Source organism: Schistocerca gregaria, chromosome X (genome assembly GCF_023897955.1).
Source record: "Schistocerca gregaria isolate iqSchGreg1 chromosome X, iqSchGreg1.2, whole genome shotgun sequence".
Taxonomy (NCBI): domain Eukaryota; kingdom Metazoa; phylum Arthropoda; class Insecta; order Orthoptera; family Acrididae; genus Schistocerca; species Schistocerca gregaria.
This window is the reverse complement of record NC_064931.1, coordinates 544,704,359-544,728,514: the sequence shown is the minus strand read 5'-3', so window position 1 is coordinate 544,728,514 and position 24,156 is coordinate 544,704,359. Positions and strand designations below refer to the sequence as shown.

Here is a 24,156-nt window from a genome sequence, read left to right as displayed (position 1 = left end):
GCAGCGAACGGAGAAAAGAGGCCCGGATAACTGGAAACACATGGCAAACGGCTGGAGCATTACGTCTTCTACCAGCTTCTACTGACTCAGGACTAGGGAGAAATTATGGCAACTTAGAAGTTAACAGACTGTATGCCTTTTTCAATAAACAATGAAGATTGGCTAGTTATTAGCACTATATGATGTATTCATTTAATCGGGTAGGCCTAATACAAGTAACTGTTTTGGCCGAAAAGTAGAAAGCTGAAAATAGACATACATCTGATTCACACATGCTTATAAAAGTACTCTGCAATACTCGTGTCTTAGAATTAGCCGCACCGCGTTGTAAACACGTCTTCCTAAGCCGCGTGCGTGTGCAGCCATTAGCATATAGCCACAGTGTTAACATATGTTAGTTAGACAGTGATAAAGCCGTCTCACTCACGGCTGCCTGAAGTAGCGCAGTGGTGGGGTAGCTGGAGCGCTCAGCAGACTCAACTGCGCTCGTCTGGGCGTAAAAACAGCGAGTTTTGTTGCCGTGACAGATATGTTTCCGTCACTGTTCACGTCACGTCATCAAAGTAAGGTGCGCTCACGTAGGATGACAGCCACTATACTTTTTTTCAAATCCAATCGTCATTCGTCGATACGAATTTTTTGAGGAGATGGTCATTATTTGCGAATTTATGAGATTTAAATGAAAACAGCATAAAAAAGAACTGATGGGAAAGGGGGAGGTGGGGTGGCACCCCCTATACAGTCGCAGGCATGAGTGGAAAGTTATATAAAATGTTTCATAAACTTCAAAAACATCCAAGGAATTTTTTTCAGTGTTTTAAAATGAATGCTGAAGGTTTGATGAATTACTTCGCATTTTACCTACATTAACATGCAAAAAGCCTCATAAGTGGTAGGTTTCGTACATACTAATCATGCATAAAGATAGTATCGACAATACCGAATTTTGCCTGTTATCAATATCGATAGTGGCAAGATAACTATCATGAGAATTCCAGGGCTCTCTAGAACGAAAAAATTATATTTTTTGTGTGATATAATTATATATTGATATTTCTCATCTTTTTTCCTTTTCTTGTACTGTGAAACCTTGCTTCTTGCAAATTTCATGATTCTAGGTTACCGCTATAGTTTTTAATGAGTGAGTTTGCGAGTATCAAAATATGTGACATCAATGGCTGTATATTTTGATTACACTGACTTAGAAGCTTTGTTTTAAATCGTCAGGGGACCATAGACGTAGGGGATATACATTTCAACTTACAAGGGAACCTCCCCATCGCACCCCCCTCAGATTTAGTTATAAGTTGGCACAGTGGATAGGCCTTGAAAAACTGAACACAGATCAGTCGAGAAAACAGGAAGAAGTTGTGTGGAACTATGAAAAAAATAAGCGAAATATACAGACTGAGTAGTCCATGCGCAAGATATGCAACATCAGGGGAGTGTGAGCTGAGGAGCGTCGTGGTCCCGTGGTTAGCGTGAGCAGTTGCGTAACGAAAGGTCCTTGGTTAAAGTCTTCCCTCAAGTGAAAAGCTTAATTTTTTATTTTCAGACAATTATCGAGTTCAGGCACTCACACATAACCAACTTCGCCCTCCAAAATTCCAGGACATGTTCAGATTTGCTTGGACATATGCAGGATTTGACAGTCAACACACGGAAATATTTGAAAACGTAAAAAAAAAACATATGTTTTGACAGAGCACAGGGAAAACTGTGCGACTGTGAAACTGTGGCACTCATTTGTTGAATTTTATGTGGAAAACTCTTATGTTTTCATTACTTTTTTGGAAGTGATTATCACATCCACAAGAAAAGCTAAATCGGACAAGGTAGAAGAATCTTTTTACCCATTCGCCAAGTTTACAAGTTAGGTGGGTTGACAACATATTCCTGTCATTTGACGCACATGTCGTCACCAGTGTCGTATATAATATATCAGATGTGTTTTCCTGTGGAGGAATCGGTTGACCTATGACCTTGCGATCAAATATTTTCGGTTCCCATTGGAGAGCCACGTCCTTTCATCTACTAATCGCACGGTTTTGCGGTGCGGTCGCAAAATACAGACACTAAACTTATTACAGTGAACAGAGACGTCAATGAACGAACGGACAGATCATAACTTTGCGAAAATAAAGAAACTAAATAACGCTCGAGGTAAGACTTGAACCAAGGACCTCTCGTTCCGCAGCTGCTCACGCTAACCGCGGGACCACGGCGCTCCTGTTCTCACGTTATCGTTGATGTTGCATATCTTGCCCATGGACTACTCAGTTTGTATATTTTGCTTATTTTTTTCATAGTTCCACACAACTTCTTCCTGTTTCCTCGATTGATCTGAGTTCAGTGTTTCAAGGCCTATCCACTGAGCCAACTTATAACTAAATCTGAGGGGGTGCGATGGGGAGGTTCCCCTGTTAGAAAAACGGCTGATAGCGTACGAACAGACTGACTGACGGTCAACGAACTGATACTATATCAGTTCCGTTTTTACCCAGTGGTTTACGGAACTCAAAATATACGAATGTGTTCCAACTGAACACATGTTGTTCCAAGAAAATATTATTCGATGGATTTCTTTCTATTCTTTAACTTTCGTGTTTATCTTCGAATAATCCTGCAAATTTTTATTGAAAAGTGTTTGTGTTTCTTCCACTTCTTCTACATGAACATCATTATCAATATCGTCTTCGCTAACAATCATGCGCAAAGGCGTTGGTGTCATGTTTGTGTGCGAAATACTGGAAGCAAATGGGGTGAGGAGAATGCACAGAAAACGACAATTTTGGCACAAGTGCGCGCGCGGCTATCAAAACACAGCAGCGCAGAGACGATTTCGTCACCAGCTTGTTCAGGGGTCGCCAGACTGTCAGGTCATAACATGAGCGTCCGTAACGTGAAGTGGTAAGTGTGAAAGCGGTCCGATCTTAAAACTTATTTTATATCCAAACGGTATATTTCGGGGCGTGTGTTTCTCATCAAAACCAAGTCCCCGCTACACTCGCGAGAAGCCTGTAATACGGATTTTGAATCACCCTGTACACTGGCAGATAAGAAGTGACGAAGCAGTCACGATGATAAAAATCCACCCTGCAAACTTGCCCTATTTCTAATACATATTGAAGATTTCAAGATTCTGTCATACGTTGAAGAGTATCTAAAGGCTATAGTCTAACAGCAACCTAGTACGTTTTGAAAACTGAAAATACTTCGCCTTGCACTATTAATACAGTGGAGTATGTCAGTATAAAATAGCACAATGATAAACATGTGAATAGTGAATAAGACTGTGTACCAATTGGAAACATTAAGAATCAACCCATAAAAAATTAATTTCTCGATGAACACTTTTAAACGAACGGGCATAGTAATAAGGCCATATGTATGTGACGCCTAAAGCCGGCATATAATTTGCAATGGCTCACACTCTACGCAACAGAACGATGATTCTTTCATTACCTAGTTTTTAAGAAACCTCGCTCGTGGGCATAGTAAATGTAGTCGTGACTGGGAAGAAGAAAATAATAATTATGCATTACATTTACAGTTGTTTTCAAATTGATATGCTCCATAAAAACGGGGATGTCGACATAGTCAGCCATATTTCAGCAAAAGAGGGCACATTAAATAGTTGTACACAAAAATTCAAATTAATTCAAGCACTGTACCGGTAACTGTTGATTTTGATTTGGCAAGTAAATCACCAATACGTTCAGGCTTTCATTTAAAACTACAGCAGCTAATTGTTGAATCACAAGGTAATTAAGGTTTACTAATGTTTTACGCTCCAAGATACTGAAGCCAATTAACACGTTCATATTATTCTGATGTATGCTAGCTCAAATATTGGTCGGTGTGTGCTATTCGACCTCTAGCCCTTAAATATTGGTAGTGGTGAGATACAGGTCTGTGGTGTAGCCCAAAGTGTAGGTTAGGTTTAAAGATGACTATTTGTTTTTGAGTTGTCGAAGCCAACTGTGAGTCCCAAATAACGGTTGAAGATTCACTAAATAGACTGACCTGTAGCATATCGTAATCTTAAGATTCGTGTCATTTTTAACCGCATTTTGCCGTGATCAACGCACTTTTCATCGTAAAACTAAAAATGCAACGTAATTTCAGATTACGCGTATTATATACTGAAAAGTTCCTGACAAGTATTTTAGTGAATATTACGCGAACATATACATTAAGTGCGAAAAATGGAAGGGGGTTATATTGCGTAACTTTCATCCAAAACTTCTTTACTAGTCATTATTTGTGCCGTCAGTAATTTCCATCACAGCCAATGACACATTTTTTAAGTTGAAAAAGTTACGTAATAACCGCATACAAAAACTGCAAATCGCAGTCTTCATTGATAAATACCTTCATCATTTTTCTTCGTATTCCAATTAAAACTCCTCCACGTCATCATAGTTCTTCATCGGTCAGTAGTACCGGTACTACAATGTTTAACTATTTTCTTTAGATGATATGTAATGCACACCGTTTTCTTCTTTCCTGCTACCCGTTAACAATAGCGTACTTACAGTCTCAATAATTACTTTGGCTTCCGGATCTACAGACCGTACAAACTTCATTTACATTTAAATTATAATCTTACATTTCAGAAATTGAATTTTGGTTCAGTTCTTAACACTAGAACACGAAACGTAAATACAAAATATATCGTTTTAATAATAATTACCAGTAAATACTCATTTTGGTCGTCACTATCGATATTCAAATATAATCTATCGATGATTTTAAATGAATTCTTTTCTGCTCAATTTTTCATGTCTAAACTACTTCTAAGAAAGAAAACAAACAAAATCACAATATGTAATGACCTGCCACACACGACAGTTTCTACGTACGCGACGATATTGTATTAGCCGTACGTTGGTGTAGCGCTGCTCAGTGACGACTATCGTGTCATACAACTTTTTAAAATATGGGGGGGGGGGGGGGGGGGATTTTATATGTTACTGACGCCAATTGGCTATATGTCAACGTACCTCCTCTACGACATGTAACACACTTGCCACCACTTCTGAAAAAGATGTTTTTATAAGCTTTGAAAAAATGGCCAAGGAGTTGAAATAAACCCCCGTTTTTCCAACGGATTGGCTGTTTATTTTATCCTTCAGCATTCAGCGATGTACAAAATTTTAAAATATAACTGCCAAAGTACATAATTTCTAAGGAGTCGTCAACTAAGTTATTATTGCATAGACAGGACACAGTATTTTATTTATTTATTTATTGTTCCGTGGGACCACATTAAGGAGAAATCTCCATGGTCATGGAACGAGTCAGTACATGAAATTGTAACACGATTGTAGAAACAGATAAAATGAAATATAAGAAACATACTCAGTTGTAGATTGTACAAACAGATAAAATGAAATATAAGAAACATATTCAGGCGACAAGTCGTTAATTTAAATAAAGAAAATCAAAAATGTAACACTGGAATTTGCTTAATTTTTTAGCTCTTTCAGGAGCTCCTCGACAGAATAGAAGGAGTGAGCCTTGAGGAAACTTTTTAGTTTAGACTTAATAGTGTTTGGGCTACTGCTAAGATTTTTGAGTTCTTGTTGTAGCTTATTGAAAATGGATGCAGCAGAATACTATACTCCTTTCTGCACAAGAGTCAAGAAAGTGCATTCCACATGCAGATTTGATTTCTGCCTAGTATTAACTGAGTGAAAGCTGCTAACTCTTGGGAATAAGCTAATATTGCTAACAACAAACGACATTAAAGAAAATGTATACTGTGAGGGCAATGTCAAAATTCCCAGACTATTGAATAGGGATCGAGAAGAGGTTTTCGAACTTACACCACATATAGCTCAAACAGCCCGTTTTTGGGCCAAAAATACCCTTTTTGAATCAGAAGAATTACCCCAAAAAATAATACCACATGAAATAAGCGTATGAAAATATGCGAAGTAGACTACTTTTCGTGTTGAAATGTCACTTATTTCAGATACTGTTCTAATGGTAAATAAAGCGGCATTTAGTTTATGAACAATATCCTGAACATGGGCTTTCCACAACAGCTTACTATCTATCAGATCGCCTAGGAACTTGAACTATTCTGTCTCGCTTATAATATGCCCATTCTGTCTGATTAAAATATCAGTTCTTGTTGAATTGTGAGTTAGAAACTGTAAAAACCGAATCTTAGTGTGATTTAGCATCAAATTATTTTCCACAAGCCATGAACGTATTTCATGAACTACATTATTCGATAATGTTTCAATATTACACACAAGATCCTTCACTACCAAGCTGGTGTCATCAGCAAACAGAAATATTTTTGAATCCCCTGTAATACTGGAAGGCATATCATTTATATAAATAAGAAACAGCAGTGGCCCCAGCACCGACCCTTGGGGAACGCCTCACGTAACAGTGCCCCATTGGGACTAAAAATCATTACCACTTTCAATATTGCGGAGAATTACCTTCTGCTTTCTGTTCTTAAAGTAAGAGGCGAACCAATTGTAAGCTACTCCCCTTACTCCATAATGGTCCAGCTTCTGCAGTAATATTTTGTGGTTAACACAGTCAAAAGCCTTCGTTAAATCAAAGAAAACACCTAATGTTCGCAATCTTTTATTTAATCCTGTCGAAAACCTCACTGAGAAAAGAGAATATAGCACTTTCAGTTGTTAAGCCATTTCTAAAACCAAACTGTACATTTGACAGCAAATTATGTGAATTTAAATGCTCCAGTAACCTTGTATATATAACCTTCTCGATAACTTTAGCTAACACCGATGGCATAGAAATAGGTCTATAATTGTCAATATTATCCCTGTCTCCCTTTTTATAAAGTGGCTTCACTACCGAGTACTTTAATCGGGTAGGAAACTGACCACTCCTAAAGGAAAATTTGCAGATATGGCTAAGTACCTGGCTAACATACACGGAACAATACTTCAGTATTCTGCTAGATACTCCGTCATATCCATGAGAGTTCTTGGTCTTTAGTGATTTAATTATTAACTCAATCTCCCTCTTGTCAGTATCATGGAGGAGCATTTCAGGTATCAGTCTCGGAACACTTTTTTCTACGAGCGCTATATGATTCCCTGTTGGGACTAGGTATCTATTTAGTTCACCTGCTATACCCAGAAAGTGATTATTAAATACTGCACATATATGCGACTTATCAGTAACACGGACAATCCCACTACGCACTGATTCTCGACCTGTCTCTGCAAACCAGCCACTTCCTTTACGACTGACCATATGGTTTTAATTTTATCCTGAGACTTAGCTATTCTATCTGCATACCACATACTTTTTGCCTTCCTAATAACATTTTTAAGCACCTTACAATACTGTTTGTAATGTGCTGCTGCATTTAGATTGTGACTGTTTCTAACATTTTGATATAATTGCCACTTTGTTCTACAAGATATTCTTATCCCTCTAGTCAGCCACCCAGGCTTTCTGTTTGTGCTAGTACCCTGTTTTGAACGTTCTAATGGAAAGCAACTTTCAAAGAGTATTAGAAAAGTCTTGAGAAAAGCATTATATTTATCGTCTACTGTATCAGAGCTATAAACATCTTGCCACTCTTGTTCCTTGATGAGGTTTACAAATGTCTCTACAGCAACTGAATCTGCTTTCCTAAACAACTGATGACTATATTTAACACGTGATGCAGCACAAAAATCTTTTAGAGTTAAAATTTGTGCATCATGATCTGAAAGGCCATTCACCTTTTTGCTAACAGAATGCCCTTCCAGTAATGAGGGATGAACAAAAATATTGTCTATGGTTGTTCTACTGTTCCTTTGCACTCTCGTCGGAAAGAATATGGTTTGCATAAGATTATATGAATTAAGGAGTTCTACCAGCATCCTTGCTCAATCAATTATACAATCAATATTGAAATCACCACATATAACAAACTTTTTGTATTTCCTATAAAGTGAACCAAGAACCTCCTCTAGCTTTAGCAAAAATGTTGTGAACTCGGAGTCTGGGGATCTATAAATAACAACAGTAAGAAGTTAAGCTCCACACCTGCACAAAATTCAAACACCTTTTCAGTGCAGTACTTTGAAACATCAATTGACTCAAATGGGATACCGTTTTTCACATACATGGCTACTCCCCCATACCGCAAAGAGTACCTAGAAAAGCTCTAGAAAAGTTCATTCAGTATGTGATTAAAATACATCAAGCCAGACCTAAACCATAACTATATTGCAGTGCTTTTGTTGTTCAGAAGAACGATGGAATGTTCCTTCGGGCATGGATACATAAAATGAATTCGCAGTTATGAATATGAACAACAAGGGAACGATGACAATGAAAATTTGTGCCAAACCGGGACTGGATTCGCTATTTCCCGCTTTACGCGAGTTCTCCCATTAACAGCTCTGGTTGTCTGTGCACGACGTAGGCCAGATCCAAAAATTCATATGACGTCGTTCCTACGTCATAATCTGTACTCATGCACGCTTTATATAATTCCCGCTCGGAACATTTTAACTTAAAGTTGCTGCCTGGTATCGGCGGATAAATTCGATACTGCAGTGCGTGTGTTGTTAAGAAGAACTATGTCATGTTTCTTCGGAGATGAAGACACTTGTACAGGATATTGTAGCTGCTTCAAACTAGTCTTCGGACTGAAGATCATAACAACAATAACAACATACTCAACCAGTGTTCAATAAACTAAAAAAACTATTTAGCACGATAACATTACAAAAATACTTTTTTGATAAATCATAGTATCCTGAATTGTCACAAATTAGCAAGAAACGGTCTAAGATCATGCTACGGATTTTTTCTACGTGCGATGTACCAATTGCGACGGATTATACGTTGCTGCTGCAATGCAATTTCTTTTATAATTTTTGTTCACCTACCTCTTTACAGCGGTAGATCTTCGCACGTAAACTCCTGACTGCAGCTACTTACGAGATCACAGAAAAGCAGTGTTGAGGAAACTGTAACCTCATAGCTACACACCGGAGGCCGCTATAAGTAAAATTTGCTGAAAATTTTCTATGTACTTAAAGAAATGATTCGGAAAGTGGATGTAACTCGTACTTTAAACAAGAAGTTCAAATTTAAATCTTCAATAGATCTTTATTGCTGTTAAGCAAGATCATCAGCCCACATTTACGAAAATTACCAAAGTTTCTCCTCACAGTTATCACCATACCTAAAACAGCCAGAACTTTTACCTTCCCAAATTCCGAAATCAATTACTTGTAACACAGTCAATGATCGGCCAATCACTTCTGCACACGATATTCAGTGGCTGTCTTTAGTAAAAGTTTATGCTCGCCATAAAATACTCAGTAAGAATATACTCGGTACCGCCACGCTATATAATTCAAAGTTCACTCGCGATTTTATGTCGGAACGAACTATCACAACACTAAAGTTTTCATAAACAGTTTTTGGTCGCTACCAGATACCATTAACACTGGACCATAACGCGGAAGTCATCCCAAGACTTCATCTTACACATAATGCGAAAAGTCACATCCAGCATAACCGCCTCCAATCAAAGCTAGCTCGCGACTCCCCTCTCACTCTCTCACACTCAAACCTATATCTCATCACTAGGCGGCCAACCGTCTCGCTTCTCATTGGCTTAACGACCAATGAGAACTCACTTCTAGGGCGCGGCTCGCGCCAAAATCTAGCAAGCACCAACCACTTCTCTAGGCTCATTGACGTCATCAAATTAAGTAACACAAAATTGTCTAATTAAATAAACAAAACAAAATGAACTATAAGCTTTACTCTACATCTGGAAATTTATTATGTAGTCGTGAATGTTCTGGCTGTCTTATACATAAGCATACATACTTGGACATCCGACATTCACTAGTAGGGGAACCACTAGTGGATTCGTTCCCACGTTACAGAGTTGGAACACTTGCCAGTTCCTGTAGAGAATTACATGAATGATTTTTAATAATACCGAACGTTCCACATAATCTCACGCACGCATTCCCATTCACACGCACCATAACACACAATACACATATTTACTTAGAATTCTTGAAATTATTATTACAGGAAAGTCACAGAGGTTTTCTGAAACTAAAAACTTTCCAAATTTGTATATGAACACTGAAAGTGTTATCAGATCATCGTACATAGTCACTGAAGGACACTGAACTCGCATTCGGGAGGAAGACGCTTCAATCCCGTCTCCGGCCATCCTGATTTAGGTTTTCCGTGATTTCCCTAAATCGTTTCAGGCAAATGTCGGGATAGTTCCTTTGAAAGGGCATGGCCGATTTCCTTCCCAACCCTTCCCTAACCCGAGCTTGCGCTCCGTCTCTAATGACCTAGTTGTCGACGGAACGTTAAACACTAACCACCACCACCAGTCACTGAAAGTGAACCATTGCATCCCTGTATTTATTTAAATTCTTGACTGTCGGAAAATTACGTTTTTTTCATGGAATTTTACTAACTTCCAACTTCCAAAACACAACTATTTTTTATCTCAGACTTTGACATATTGTTTTTTTTTTTCACAACAGAAGGATGTACATCAAATCCAAAATTCCTCAGGTTATTCCTTTATTAGTTATTGATATTTTTAGTTTCGTATAATGTAAGTGGGCTGCCAGCGCTACTCCACTGCTTTCACGCGTGCAGCTGCGACAGATTGTCGTGACGTCAGTCTGCAGGACACAACTGGTCAGTTACTGACCGTATAATACTCTACCTGCTTACATTGCAGGCCACATAGGTTCTGAAGTAAAGCTTTTAATAGGCAAATGGGCAATCGGGCACTAGTTGCGACGTCACAATCAGTCCACAGTCATATTGCAGTGTTTCAGGACTACAATTTAAGTCAGCAAACATAGTAGTAGGGGTGGATAGAAGACAAAATACATTAACAGATCATTTAGTGCTACAATGGTGCCGATACAGGTGACAGAAGCAGGGAAAGCAGGCACTAACAAGTATGCAATTCAGCAGTTTTTCACCTTTAGATCAGCAGGGCACAGAATCGAGGTAGCGTCGAAATTTTCAGGGAGAAGTTGTCTTGGGATTTCTTTTATGATGGTCAGTCTTTCTGCTAGTGGCTCTTGCACAGAAGATGGGAAAAATGTTACCTCGAGCCAGGTTAAAACCGAAAACTAACACCCTCTTCCGCCTAAATAGCGAGAGCTTTATCGCTAAGCTCCATACATCTACATCAAACAGTGCTTCATTGTTGTACCAACCACGACCAAGGCACAGGATTCAAGACATAAATGGCAAAGTAAACATCAATTTCTGTTGGTAATAGCTGCCTGGGCTCAAAACCATAAATTTTCAGGGTGGCGAACACCAACCTGGAGTAAGTGAAACTGAAGAAGTAAGTTGCTAAGAGAGAAGGAAATAGGCGACTTCTGTCGATAGTACTGAAAGCAGGCTGTGGAAAGGGAGGGGCGGCTATGGGAGCTATAGCTGCCCCTCTCCCCCCCTCCCCCCAATTTATATTACATTGGATAAAACGACTTCAGAAATCAGCGAACATATGACTCCAACGGATTCAATCTTTTTTTATAATTGTGTAGCAATATAGATGGCAATCTATTTCAAACACATTTTAACAAAGGAATAAGAGCGACAAATTGCTTACTATCCAAACCAATAAATATCATTGAACTTAAAGTGGGCGTCTTATTACTTATTAATACAAATTTTTTATCCTGAACTCCAAAACAGTTACCAAAAACCACTTTAAGCAACACCAAACTTCACCAATTTGTCGGTGGAGGACCGCAACTCTCCCTTTGTTAAGTGATACTCCATTCCCCCAAACCTCCTCCCCCTATTAGCCCCCCCCCCCCTTGACCGACTTCTAAAATCGCCCCTGGTACTGAACTATATGAGTAAATTGCTCCAGTAGCAAATTTTTCTTTCATTTACTTCCGAAGTAAATCTGTTTAGTCCATTACTCGTGGAGAGCACCACTTAAGAGTACGCTAGTACGTTAGTAAGTTATGGGGGAAATAAGGCCAAAATTTACTCCTAGGCAGTAGTAGGAGTAAAGTAAGAGAGTAAGGTGCGGTCTTTGAGGTCTGTGTTTTAAGTGTCAAATTCTGTGGATTACCAGGACTACGAAGAATATATGGAGATGGAGGAAGAGTAAACATACCAAGAATGAGGGTTGTAATAGAGAGAAAAAATGAAATAAAAAATTTGCGTCCGTGAAATAAATCTTTGGTACTCTTCCAAGTTCTCGATATCGTAAAAAAATTACTTTGTCGACGAAAACGTTTAGGGATACGCATCCCCCAGCGTTCCCCCAGGAAAACAGTACTGAATGTAAGGTTGAATCATTTAGTCCAGTGCGACCACGCCATTGTTCAGTAATCCTTTGATTTAAAAATTCCCGCACTTCCAGATGCCAGTGTGGCGATGCCCCATCATGTTCGTAAATGAATACGTTCGAATCTGTTTCCAACTGTGGGAAAAGAAAGTTCTCAAGCCTACCGAGATATGTGCTTCGTGTAACAGTCTTCTCGGCAAAGAAAAATGGACCATTCACCTTTTCTGTGAAATTTCACAAAATACATTAAATTTTAGAGAGTTCCTCTCATGTTGTATAACTTCTAGTAGTTGTTATGTATCCCATATCCCCACACTATGACGGTTCACCTTTCCATTTAAATGGAATGTTGTTTCGCCACTAAACACTAAGCGTGGAAGACTACTGTTGTCCTCCATCTTTCAAAGAACGAAATTATAGAACTCCATAGGTTGCTTTTTGTCAGCTTCACGAAGAGCTTTTAGTAGCTGAATTTGATATGATTTCATGTGTAAACGTCGAAGCAACGCGCAACAAACGAACATTGGGAGCATGTTGAAATGTCGAGCTGCACGGCGAACGGATTTCTGCGGATTCCTTGTGAAAATATGGCGGATGCGTTCGACGTCTATGTTAGACACTCGAGGATGGCCCTGCGATTTGCCTTTACACAAACAACCTGTTTCTCGGAATTGTTCATGCCATCGTCTAATGCTTTGTGCTTAGGAAGATCCACACCATACCTACTACGAAAGTAACACTGAATAGTTATTACTGACCTGCATTGCGCTAAACGTAGAACACGAAGCGCTTTCTGTTGTGCCGACTCCATTTTTACTAGAAGTGAAGTGGGCGCACACTGCTGCTACCTTACAGGTACTATGCATTACTCGAGAATTTGCTCTTTCCAACATTACGTTGTTCATGCACGTATCTCAAATGACATACTATGATTTTTTTTTTAATCGGATGATGCATTTTGATAAACATTGTATATTTTTTGAAATGTGAATTTCTCTTGTAAGACGTAAACTAGCATCTGTGAAACAGCTTCAAAAGTCTGATTAGTTTACAAATGAGGTAACGTGTTAAATATTTGAATTTAAGCATGTAAGAGAGAAAAAGCTAAGTAAATGTTTGAAATTATGCTTAAAGTTTGTTGCAAGTCTCTAAGTGCTCTCGTTGTGAAACACTGGATGAATAGGTTGTTTTTTTTGGTTCTGATTTTCAGGTTTGATGCAGCTCTCCATGCTACTATAACCTGTGCAAGCTTCTTCATCACCGTATAACTGCTGCAACCTACATTTTACTGAATCTGCTTACTGTATCCATCTCTTGATCTCCATCAATGAGTCTCCCCCTCATCACCCTTCCACTCAAACTTCACTCCAATACTAAATTGCTGATTCCTTGATGTCTCAGAATGTTTCCTGTCAACGGATTCCTCCTTTTAGTCAAGTTGTGACACACATTTCTTGTCTCCCCAGTTCTGTTCAGTACAATCTCATTAGTTACATGATCTACCCATTTAATCTTCAGCTTTATTCTCTATCAACAAATTTCAAAAGCTTCTGTTCACTTCTTGTGCAAACGGTTCCTTGTTCATGTTTCACTTCCATACATGGCTACACTCCATACAGCTACTCTCGGCAAATACTTCATACCACGTAAGTCTATATTCGATGTTAACAAATTTCTCTTTTTCAGAAATGTTTTTCTAGGCATTGCCAGTCTACATTTTATATCCTCTCTAATAAGGCTATCATTAATTATTCTGCTGCCTAAATAAAAAAACTCATCTACTACTTTAAGCGTCTCGTTTTGTATTTTAATTTCCATAGCATCCCTTGATTTAACTTGACTACATTCCGATATCCTTGTTTTGCTTTCGTTGATGTTCCAACACACTGTCCATTCTTTTCAACTGCTCCTCCAAGTACTTTGCTCTCTCTGATAGAATTATGATATAATTAGCAAACCTCGAGGTTTTATTTCTTCTCCCTGAGCTCTAATTCCTACTCCAAATATTTCTTTGATTTCCTTTACTCCTTGATCCATGTGCAGACTGAATAACATCACCGGCCGTTTTGGATGAGCGATTCTAGGTGCTTCAGTCTGCAACCGCACTGCTGCTACAGTCGAATCCTGCCTCAGGCATGGATATGTGTGATGTCCTTAGGTTAGTTAGGTTTAAATAGTTCTAAGTCTAGAGAACTGATGATAAGATAAGCCCCATAGTGCTCAGAACCATTTGAACCATTTTGAGTAACATCGAGGATGGGCTAAAATCCCGACTCACTCATTTCTAAACCACTGCTTCCCTTTCACAACCCCAACTCTGATAACAGCTGCCTGGTTTCTGTATAGGTTGTAAATAGCCTCTGCTCCCTGTAATTTGCCCCTGCTACCTTCATGAAATTTGAAAGACAGTGTTTGAGTCAACATTATCAAAAGCTTCCTCTAAGTGTTCAAATTCTATAAATGTAGGTTTGCCTTTCCTTAAACTGTCTTCTAAGATAAATCATTGTGTCAGTATTGCCTACATTTCTCTGGAATCCAGACTGATCTTTCCTGAGGTCGGCTTCTAAAAGTTTTTCCATTCTTCTGTAAACAATTCGTGATGAATATAGTCTAGGTAATTTGATCTCTATTTTAACCAGAAATTAGTTTTTATCGCGCCTCAATGTATATCTCCTGAACCATGTGTCATACAATGATATAACATTGCAGGTATATTCAGTGATAGTGTATGGATTGCCAGCAAATAGTTAGTCGGAAATAATTGATAAATTAATGCCCCATGTCTAACGCTGAAGTTTGGTTGCATGAACAGCGAAAACGTTGTCAGCGATAAAGTTGTTTCTTTTCATCATTTTGTGAGAGTAGTCATCGAGAAAAAGATTACTAAAGGTGTGAAGCTAAATGCGGAGATTGTTTGAAGTTGTTAAATGCTCTCATTCTCAAATGCTGTATGAATATGATATGAGTATTTGCGCACTGCCATTACGCTGCTATTTGCTCCCTGTCATTACACTGCCTCAAGACAAACACCCAGTTTAGGATTACAGTACATGCTTTGTTGTGTTAAACTTTTATGCAAGTTTATACCTCTTAAGGGGTAGCCCTCTTTCAATACACTTGATTTTTCTCACAAGTAAAATAAAAGGTGATGCTAAATCTGATGATATAAGTTCGTTCCTTACACATTTGTCTTTAAGAAATTATTTTTGTGTCCACATCAGAAGCTCCCTGTAACCTCTGCACCAGGTGGAAGTACTCCTGATAGCCAGAACAGAGGGCATCAACGGCAGCTACTGAAACTAGTGAAACTGCCTTTGTGATGGCACAGTCTGCATTGTTGCCAAATTTATCCAAGATGACGGCTCTTCTTCGGTGGTCTCCCCATTTCCTCTCCCAGGGGCATACAAGTGGCAACATCGCAAATAAATTGATATGCAGATTAATTCAATTAATTATGGAAATTAATTAAATTCAAAATGGCGTGAAATTAAAACATTGTACAAATATTAAAAAATGGTGGGAAATTAAAAATGGTGGGTGTTTCAAATTTTAGACCTCTAGTTGACAATGCCACCACCACAGGGTGCAGTTTACAACCTCACTCCCCCACTTTCCCACTTGTGAGTTGGCAGGAAAAAGATTCAGCCTGTGCTGAGCTGCTGGAGAGGAAGGTACAGTCTACATTTATTTATTTCGGTGGGAAATGTGTTTGTGGTGGTGTTATCCTACTGCTGGATTGTCCTACAGCTGACTTGTATACTCCACTGCACCACAATCCCACTGTGGAGCTCTTAAGTTATGATATTTACTGAAATGAAATGATGAGAAACATTTCACGTCTATTGTCTTGCTAGTTGAAAGATTGTTTACTACATTATGACACGCCATATGGCTAGTGAATGACGTTTCACACCTTGCTTTGCTATTTTGTTTAATATCTAGTTTCTAGCTGCACTGCATTATTGGTTACGATAAAATTTAATGGATGTACTAATATAGATATTTTATGCCTACAGATCCAGTAAATAATAACTTTATGATCTACTTCAAGAAAAAAAAACGAAGGAGCACAAGAAGACATTTCCCCTTCACAGCACTTGCATACATAATTTTCTTTTCAACTACTTGGTAATATTTCTCGTAGAATAACTTGTGGGTCACCACTTTAATTACATAGACATTAAGACGTGAATAGACATTCCCCTTATCTGCATTGTTGTCTTTAGTGTACTATTTTCTCTGCTTCTGGGTTTGCTCAGTAGTTTGAATCTTTTATTTAGCTGGCAGTAGTGTCGCTCGCTGTATTGCAGTAGTTCGAGGAACAGTGATTTTTGTGAGGTAAGTGATTTGTCAAACATATAGGTTAATTTAGTCCGGGCCATTCTTTTTTAGGAATTATAGAAAGTCAGAGTGCGTTGCGCAAAAAAAATATTATGTGTCAGTTTAAGCACAGTCATGTATAATTTTTTCAAAGGGGACATCTCAAACTAATTAGAGCAGTTTATTTAACTCCAACTTACCTCTGATAAGTGCCATTCTATTAAAAAGTCAATTTTTCTCTTAAGACCAGACATAGTCCCACCCACATCATTTTCTTTGTTCATGTCGGAACACTAAACACAGAAACTTTACATTCTAACAGCATACCATTTTCGATTATCATTTATAGTTGCACAGTGTCTGAAAAATTGTGGTAAGTAGAAACTCACAACGGCTGAGTATCGTTTCGCACTTCCCAGTCACAAAAATCCTCGCACTACATCACATATCTGTCGAGGAATAAAGGGTGTTATTAGAATTGAAACTCCCTCGCAGCTTTTATTTATGTTATGTACATTCCTGCCAAATAGTCAGCCTATACCAAAGCAGGTAGAACTGCCACACCTGTAATAGAAAGAGTAACTTTGGAGGGTCAACCTAACTTCTACGAAAACATCACATCAGCCCCAGACATCTCACCCCCACAAGGTATCTCGACTTCGTCACTTCATCGAAATGATTTAGCATACATGTCCTCCAATAAATCAGAATCGATGACAGACTGCTATTTATCAAACCCCACAGACTGAACAACTGAGAGTGGACGTCCTTTTTTCGTAGTTTTGATACTTCCATAGTGTTTTCTTAAATCGAGCAATCACAGTGGCATGTTATATTTGGACAGCCAAGTCAGATGAGTTTGTGTAAGGACATTCGAGCCTATTGCTACTCATTTCCAACGTATATTTGCATGCATAACTATCGTAGACTTAACACCCAGATCATACGAATTTACTGACTACGGCATCATTCCTGTATACGGGAGTATGAAAGTTGATAGATAACTGTGCAGCACGTTCATTTGGATTAATTCTCGGACAGACACGTCTGCACCAAAGTATACTAGACAGCTTCCTATCCCCTTGTGGTTAAGCTATCTATCTATTTCAGCACATCGATAAGTGGTCACAAGCAGTGTGCCAGCCTGTTTTCGCAAGTCCTACACTGCATTCTGACATGTTAGATACTTCACTACGCATTGTAGTTAAATACATGTTCAAAAATGTAAGCTCTCGATCACTTTTTACTGACGACAGACACATATGACCCTAATTCCCCCTCTCAGTTTGTACAAGACAGTGCTATCACGACCAATAACACTGATGCAGCAAACTCCACTCTTCACTCCTACTATATTTCGTAAGACACCCGTCATGTTAGAATTTTTTTTTTAATGTTACACAGAGCCTCCACAACTGAGAGAGGTTTCCTACCCTACAGGCGGAGGACACTTAACACACAGTTGTGGGCAGAACAGGAATGGAGCAGACTATGAACTACCGTCCACTACCCAGGACTACCGTTGATCACTGCAGGGATATATTGTAGAAAGGCTGTATCCAACATTTTCCTCCTCTGACGTGGCGCTTCTCGAACAGTGGGTGGAGTACCCATTGCCCATCAGAAAACTCTGTAGATGTTGCATCTCATATATTCGTCTTGAGTGTGCTGATCATTTCTCTTTTTGATGATTTGACGGCTTATGCATGTATAGTTCCATGTTGTTCGCTGTGTGTACTAGGTTCCTCCCCTTTTCCTGTAACCGGCACATCTAGAAAGGATAGTTGTCGGTCCTTGTTTTGCCTGCGTCGTGAATTTATGTTGGTATGGAAACTATTGTGGTGTCCTGGGAAGTAACTGAACTGTTCCTTATCATGAAGGTATCGTCGATATACAGCCACCGCTCGAACTGCTTATAAACCAATCAAGTCGGGTGGCTGCTGTTCTGTCTGTTGGGAAATTGACGAATGTTATACGTCTTTTAAGGTGGAAACGTGCGTATCCTGAACAGATTTCCCATGTCAGTAGCGTTTATTTGTAGTAGTAGCGATTTTGGATGATGTGGCAATGCCTCATTAGGGAACAGAGTGAGGAAAAACGACATGAATAATTTTGTTAGTTGGTTGTTGGGTTGTTTTTGGGGGCGGATACCAAACAGTGAGGTTTGTTAGTTGATACAATGAGTTACCATGCATGTCCTGCTCCACGAAATTGCACACAGAGAAACAGCAACATCTTATGAAGAAGTAAATATTATGATCAGTAGCCAAAAGAGATGTAACAATGTTATTGTGATTTACAGTAGCATCAACACAGTCCTAGTAGCGTCCCTCTCGAACGTAGAAGTCATGTTCTGATTTTAGGTAGTTTTGCTCATGTGTAGGATGTTGTTGTTGTGTTCTTAAGTCCTGACACAGGTTTGATGCAGCTCTCCATGCTACTCTATTCTGTGCAAGCCTCTTCAACTCCCAGTACCTACTGCAGCCTACATCCTTCTGAATCTGCTTAGTGTATTCATCTCTTGGTCTCCATCTACGGTTTTTACCCTCCACGCTGCCCTCCAGTACCAAATTGGTGACCCCTTGATGCCTCAGAACATGTCCTACCAACCGACCACTTCTTCTAGTCAAGCTGTGCCACAAACTCCTCCTCAATTCTATTCAATACCTCCTCATTAATTATGTGATTCAGAATTGTCCTGTAGCACCATCTTTCGAAAGCTTCTATTCTCTTCTTGTCTAAACTATTTATCGTCCATGTTTCACTTCCCTACATGGCTACACTCGATACAAATACTTTCAGAAACGAATTCCTAACACTTAAATCAATACTCGATGTTAACAAATTTCTCTTCCTCAGAAACGCTTTTCTTGCCATTACCAGCCTACATTTTATATCCTCGCTACCTCGACCATCATCAGTTATTTTACTCCTCAAATAGCAAAACTCCTTTACTACTTTAAGTGTCTCATTTCCTAATCTAATTCCCTCAGCATCACCCAATTTAATTCGACTACATTCCATTATCCTCGTTTTGCTATTGTTGATGTTTATGTTATACCCTCCTTTCAAGACACTGTCCATTCCGTTCAACTGCTCTTCCAAATCCTTTTCTGTCTCTGACAGAATTACATTGTCATCGGCAAACCTCAAAGTTTTTATTTCTTTTCCATGGATTCTAGTACCTACTCCGAACTTATCTTTTGTTTCCTTTAGCCTTTGCTCACTATACAGATTGAATAGCACCAGGGAGAGGTTACAACCCCGTCTCCCTCCCTTCCCAACTACTGCTTCACTTTCATGTCCCTCGACTCTTATAACTGCCATCTGGTTTCTGTACAAATTGTAAATAGCCTTTTGCTTCTTGTATTTTACCCCTGCCACCTTCAGAATTTGAAAGAAAGTATTCCAGTCAACACTGTCAAAAGCTTTCTCTAAGTCTGCAAATGCTAGAAACGTAGGTTTGCCTTTCCCTTGTCTTTCTTCTAAGATAAGTCGTAGGGTCAGTATTGCCTCATGTGTTCCAACATTTCTGCTGAATTCAAATTGATCTTCGCCGAGGTCGGTTTCTACCAGTTTTTCCATTTGTCTGTAAAGAATTCACGTTAGTATTTTGCAGCTGTGACTTATTAAACTGATAGTTCGGTAATTTTCTCAACTGTCAACACCTGCTTTCTTTGGGATTGGAATTACTATATTCTTCTTGAAGTCTGAGGAAATTTCGCATGTCTCATACTTCTTGGTCAGCAGATGGTAGAGTTTTGTTAGGCCTGGCTCTCCCAAGGCTGTCAGTAGTTCTAATGGAATGTTGTCTACTCCAGGGCCCTTGTTTCGACTTAGGTCTTTCAGTGCTCTGTCAAACTCTTCATGCAGTATCATATCTCCCATTTCATCTTCATCTACCTCCTCTTCCACTTCCATAATATTGTCCCCAAGAACATCACCCTCTATATATAATATGTCAATTTCGTCCTAACACCACATCTCTAGAGTACCTGCTCCTCACACTATTAAGGCAAATGTATGTACCATCAGTCCACTCTCCTATGGAAAAAGCTAGAGAATGGCTTACGTCTGATCGATACAATCTTTATTCTACGTAATACTTGTGGAATAACATTGCTTTTGAGAGTCAACACTATGTTCAACTGACCACCCCCGGTGGCTAAGGACTTAGGGCGCCAGAATGTCAGTCCTAAGTGACTCGGTTGGATTCCCAGCTGGGTCGGAGATTCTCTCTGCTCAGGAACTGGGTGTTGTGTGGTCCTAATCATCATCACTTCATTCCCATCGCCGCGCAAGTCGCCGAAGTGGCGTCAAATCGAAAGACTTGCACCCGGCGAACGGTCTACCTGACAGGAGGCCCTAGTTACACGATATTTATATTTTTATGTTCGAATGCATGTGTGGGAACACCGTCCAGGATTGGGAGACATGTTTCGCCTGCTTTAATATAGCACTTCTGTGTAATACTTACATCACGTTTGTTGAAGGACGTGTTACGAACTTCCACGTAGTTTACCGGGGGTGGGAGGGGGGGAGAGGGAATTAAAACCAAATGCAGGTAGAGAATAATTTTTAAGCTTTTCTCTGCCTTGTGTGTCCAGTTACCCTCAACCCACCTCAATTCCCTGCATTTCATAGTATTTTTCTATAATTTGATGTATTCACACTCAACTTATATAAACTTATATGGACAACTAATTTCCTTTCTCCATCTTCACCCAAGTATGATGATGGTCCACACCCTGCTTTCTTGAAATTGTGCGTAGCACGTCTTCTCCTTAATGTTTGTTCTGGTATATTTTTCATTCAAGCTGCTTTCCTTTTAGTATAACCTTCCTCTTCGACTAGTAGCACTGCCTCTAATAGATCTGCAGTCCATTTTCCCCTGTCTGTTGTCTTAATGCGTTTTCTCAGCCTTTTTCTATAAAACAAAAACGTATGGACTCCTGTTAGCAATGCAAGTATTGCGGCATCTGTCCCACAGTAATGATGGGTCATGTGTCTGTTTTCGTAGGGACAGATGTCGCACCCCAATTTTTACCAAATTTGTTATCGGAAGAAGTCATTACTAGACCAACATAACATACAATGTTTCTACTGCACAATCTAAATACAAGTTATAAACTACTAGGGGCATATCTAATAGTACATACTGTTGAAGAAGAACTGTGAAAAATTTCCTTGCCTTACCTTTGTCTCGAAACGCTATTTTCTTAAATTTCTCCTCTATATTCCGCTCCTGAAGTACAAAAACTTGGGAGTAAACTGATCTCACCAGCGGTTACAACAACAATGAGCGTCGCGTGCACAACAATGTCTTCTGACGAATTTCTTGGAAGTGCGGCGTCTGTCCTCCCGCGTCGTCTGTCCTGTTTTTACCTTAATTTATCTAGGTTTCGTTTCGTAGCTAGATGAGGCTCAAATAGTGGTGCGGATGATGGATATACTGGAAACTCGAAGTGTGGAAACAGTCGGCATACTGCTCCGACGCACCAGAGAGCTTGTCTGCAGACCTTCAGACCCCTGTAGTGCTGCACTTGATGAAAACCCAATGTCTGCAAACAGTTCTAAATGTTGATTTGACTTCCACCTCATTGCCTAGGGATCTGCAACAGGGAATTAACATTCCTGTTGCTGCTCAGATTTTATTCCATAAGTATATGCTCTTATTGCTTACCAGATAAGCTTCTCTACTTCTGTTTATACTTTCAACTCTGATACATACCCATAATCCTGCCAAGACATCTACAATCTGGATATTTCTGGTATTTTCTTACCCTAGTAATAAGTTATTCGAAACTTCCTGGCAGATTAAAACTGTGTGCCAGACTGAGACTCGAAGTCGGGGAAAGTAGGAGACAAGGTACTGGCAGAAGTAAAGCTGTGAGGACGGGGCTTGAGTCGTGCTTGGGTAGCTCAGATGGTAGAACACTTGCCCACGAAAGGCAAAGTCCCGAGTTCGAGTCCCGGTCCGGCACACAGTTTTAATCTGCCAGGAAGTTTCATATCAGAGCACACTCCGCTGCAGAGTGAGTATCTCATTCTTGAAGTTATTCGAAGTTGACAGTGTGCTGACTGCATTTAGCAACCTGCGCTGCATGAGTTTCCCTTCATCCTACCTACAGAGTGTTTCTCGCCGAAAGCGTCGTTTGTAGATGAACAGTTATCAAGTTATACATTCGATCTTAAGCCTCCACCACTGACACCTCTACACACATACATACACACAGAGACTTTGCACACATATTACCAATCGCGAAGTCTCGATTTCAACCGCTTGTACATCATTTTTGGCGTGTTACTGTCCTGCAAATAGTGAAATAATCTTCGCAAAACGGTTCTGATAGGGGTGTAGCCACATTTAAATTCCTTCTGCTAAAGAGCCTAACATCTTTGACAGAATCTGTATTACCAGTATTTATAAGAAGACTCTTAAAGATACACGATTACGACACATAATCATCTTAATCCTGCTATTTTGTGTGTGAGGTGTCCATTGGATGGAGGGAGACTGTCCTTCGTGAGTATTATTCTTATGTACGAGATAGAACAGCACATTAATCAGACGGTATAGTAGTATAGTATAGCATTGTACTCCAATGCATCCAGTCACTACCGACCACATATTATAACAGTACTCAAGAAGTACAGCTTCATTCTTATGCCTTGTGTGTACCATAGTAAGCAAATACAAGGGTGAAAACCTTAAATATTTTTTCAAATATTATTTATTGTGCAGAAGTGGTACAAAGCTGTATCACTGTTAAACGTAATCTCCCCCACGCTCAATGCTAATCCTCCAGCTCTTACAAACTGCATAAATTCCTTTAGACAAAAAATTCTTTTACTTTTCCGAGCAACCACTCATGTACAGCGTGGCGTACCCTTTCATCAGAACGGAACTTCTTTCCTCCCACTGCGTCTTTGAGTGATCCAAACATTTGGAAATCACTTAGAGCAAGCTCTGGTAAGTATGGTGGATGAGGAAGACACCCAAAATGCAGGTCTGTGATTGTTGCAACTGTTGTATGGGCAGTGTGGGGCCTTGCATTGTCATATTGCAAAAGGACACCTGCTAACAGCAATCCACGTCGCTTTTATTTGATTGCTGGCCACAGATGATTTTTTAGGAGAATTGTGTATGATGCACTGGTGACAGTGGTCCCTATAGGCATGTAATGCTCCAAAATGATGTCTTTTCCGACCCAAGACAGAGTCAGTATAACCTTCCCTGCTGATGGTTCTGTTCGAAACTTCTTTGGTTTTGGTGATGAGTAATGGCGCCATTCCTTGCTCGATATCTTCGTTTCTGGTTGGTGGAAGTGAACCCAGGTTTCGTCCTCAGTAACAGTTCTTGCAAGGAAAAAGAGCCAGCTTACACTACACTCATTCGTCCTCTGTTAGAATATTGCTGCACGGTGTTGGATCCTTACCAGGTGGGATTGATGGAGGACATCAAAAGGGTGCAAAAAAGGGACGCTCGTTTTGTATTATCACGCAGTAGGGAAGAGAGTGTG

General features: G+C 39.5%; 1 long non-coding RNA gene across 2 annotated transcripts in view; it reads right to left on the bottom strand.

The window, feature by feature from the left end:
• LOC126298588 (uncharacterized) overlaps positions 1–24,156 on the bottom strand; it is an 856,921-nt gene that overhangs the window by 457,889 nt on the left and 374,876 nt on the right. For both annotated transcript variants that reach the window (XR_007552627.1, XR_007552626.1), the window contains exon 2: positions 8,886–8,973. This is a non-coding gene — a long non-coding RNA (uncharacterized LOC126298588). The remainder of the gene's footprint in view (positions 1–8,885; positions 8,974–24,156) is intronic.